Consider the following 3,227-nt stretch of genomic DNA (forward strand, 5'->3'; position numbering starts at 1 on the left):
TAGAAAGGAAAACACTAGGCTTTACACGATCACGATTTTTGTGCCGATCACCGATCAGTGAGTTTAAATAAACCGATCACCGATCACCGATCCGATCACGTTAGGGGCAATAAATACTTGTTTCTGTACACCCCTTGCCTTCTCACGAGCACCGTCTAAAGTTGTTTGCTTTAGCATCCGTTTCAGAGTTTACTTTTCTTTTTCTTTCTCCGCGCTGCGTTTCTTAAACTCGACATGCTCCTCCGAGTGTATCTTTTCCAAGTGCCTGATTAAATTTGTGGTGTTGAAATTTTTTGCCAAAGTTCCCCCGCGAGGTACTGTAGCGTTGCATATATTGCAGATTCAAAGAAACTTTATTGTCCGTCACATAGCGACAGTACTCAAAACAGGAAGAGGCACGAAGACGAAAATGAAGGTTTTTGAATCATGAATCATTAGCTCTCGGTGTTATGCCCCGGCCTAGGGGGAACCAGGACACAACATAAAGGCTCCCCCCCTTCTCCCAGCTCTCAAATTAGACAAAGGTGCTTCGTCCACAGGATGGTTTTTATTAAACGTCACCATCATTGCACTGGCGTCAGGGAGGGCATGGCCAAAACAACAAACAAAATGGCTCTCTTATGGATCTTACCTATGAAGAAAACAATCAAATAAATGACAGTCAAACTAACCTCCTTAACTAAAACACAGGAGAAAAGAGGCACAACACAAATGGCTTCCCTCCCCAACGGGCTACGTGGACACAAAGGGAACTGAAATAGATTACAAAACAGAATTGATGGCTGAACACAGAATGCTGCTGCTGCGGCACATGGCCTCTGGTTGGGAGCTGGGAGAAGGACAAAGAGACCGAGGCGTTGAAGTCCTCCTCCTTAAATATTGGCACCAGCCAATCACCTTTCCGCACCTGGAACAAGCAAAAAAAAGGGAACACAGGATCTACTGCGCCATCTAGTGCCCAAACGGACACACAGCAGACAAAAGGAACTGACAACAATGTAAACCCAAATCTATACATTTACATAACACTCGGATACAAACAAATAAACATGTCGATGCTGTGAAACTACTTTGGAGGAAATGAGACAGATTAAAAAAGTTTCAACACGACCATGACGTCATTGATCGGTGATTCATGACATGACGCCCGATCATGAACGTTTCAAAAAATGCCAAATATCGGCCGATCCGATACAGCCGATAAGATCAGTGTAAAGCCTAGAAAACACACACAGGTGATGAAGTGGAAATGAATAAGTACAAACCTGCTGCACTGCTGTGACATTGCTGGAGGCAGACTCAGTCATGTGGACAGTTGAACGTGTTGCCCACACCTGCAAATACAAGGACACAAAGTAACGTTTAAAGAACTGCATTTATTGTCCTATCACAAAGATGCACACAATGAAATACACATATCCCAAATACCAACATGTCACTGGTTTGTTTTGGTTTTTGAGGCAACGCGTGCTGATCGACGTCTCAGGCTGGACATCTGGAAGAACATAAAGAAATGAATTCATAAACAAAGTAACACACTAATTAAACTGTACATGTACTGTACATATGTGATCTTGTGTTGATAATAGGGGTAGGGCGATACGGCTAACCCACGATTCGATACTGTGACGATATTTGGCCCACGATAATGACAACATCACGACACACGATATCTTCCGACGGGAAGATGAGAGAGGGAAAAAAATCCTTTCACTGCCCCGATTCTGAAAATCAATAAAAAAATGATGCAGACAAAATAAATAAATAAATAACCGCGTCCCCGAAATATACGGGACAAAGTGAAGTGCGTCCCCCATCAGTTCATTACGGGACAGGCTTTTTTATTTGCAAATATGGGACAATCGCGTATTTTATGGGAGGGTTGGCAACCCTATCTAGACCACAGACGGAAATTAAATGAGGTTTTGTCATTTTCCATAAAAAACGGGACAAATTGTGTCCCGGGAGAGATTTTGTCTTTCCCGGGACAGGTGGACAGGTGGTGTTTGGAAAAAAATATTGATATTTGCCGTCAGTGTATCGATTATTTATTGCGACAGAAAGCACAACAATATATTGCAATATTGATTTTTTTTTTCACCCACCCCTAGTTGATAAGTGTATGAATAATTGTGTGAATGTTACCGTGGCAGCTGGGGAAACCCTGCCAGATGACTCCACGACGGTCTCCATGTGGTCCAACAGCACAGCCTCACTGAACCACACAGGATTGGACGGGATGTCTGTGTGAAATGCAGTCTCAACAGCTGTTGGTACTGTCTATAAAAAAAAGAAGAGAGGAAATCAGAGTCAACTTAGGATAAGTGTTCATTTTTAAAATAAAAAGTTGCACAGTTTGACAAATACACGATTGGGGGGGGGGGAAAAGAGGGATGAACAGGTTACCTCAACCTCCTGTCCAACAAGAGTCCATTCAGGAGCAGGTCCATACACTGGCATGTAGACAGGACCTGTCACAACCACTCTGGGAGACACCCTGGGCTATGATTGGTTGTGGCACAACACCCCTGATCTAGGTGAAGGGGGTACGAGCTGATGGAGCATGCAGCATGCAGACGCTCCACTAAAATCAGCCCTGAGGTGCACGTAAACAGAAAACAACATGTTAACACATATTTGTCATATCAAATGAAGAGCAAGTAAGGCTGAAGAAGGCAAAACTTACACCATCATAATACCACCATGTACAGCTGACGAAGGGGGAGGTGATCGGCCATATACACAAATGTTAAACCTGGAAGAAGTGTCACATAATCAATTGTGTAATCACACAATTCTAAGAAATATCTGTTAGCACAGTGTCACTGAAGAGAAAAAAATACAACAAAAATATGTATTTTACACACCCATGCGTGCAGCAACACGATGATATACTTGACGTAGCGCTGTTTGTAGTTCTGGCTTGACAGTCAGGCGAGATGGAAAGTCAAGCACAAACACCTACAAAAAACCCCAAACAAACATAAAAATGCAAAATAAATTCATGAATATTCTTGTTATTGAACTATGGATCATGGAATTACTTGATATTGATAAAACAAAGTGGCGATGACATTCATGTGTTCAAATTTGTTTGTCACAGCAGATAAACAAACCTTGGGCCAGCGGTCCAACACAGTTGCCAGTAGCGCAGCAAAATCCTGGGCGGAGTCTGTTACAAGCCCGTGTTCAAGGTTGTTGCCCGGGGCGAGAACACAAAACCATCC

This window comes from Nelusetta ayraudi, unplaced genomic scaffold, assembly GCF_046127955.1.
Source record: "Nelusetta ayraudi isolate G7.1 ecotype Tasmania unplaced genomic scaffold, CSIRO-AGI_Nayr_v1 ptg000139l, whole genome shotgun sequence".
In the NCBI taxonomy this organism is placed as follows: Eukaryota; Metazoa; Chordata; class Actinopteri; order Tetraodontiformes; family Monacanthidae; genus Nelusetta; species Nelusetta ayraudi.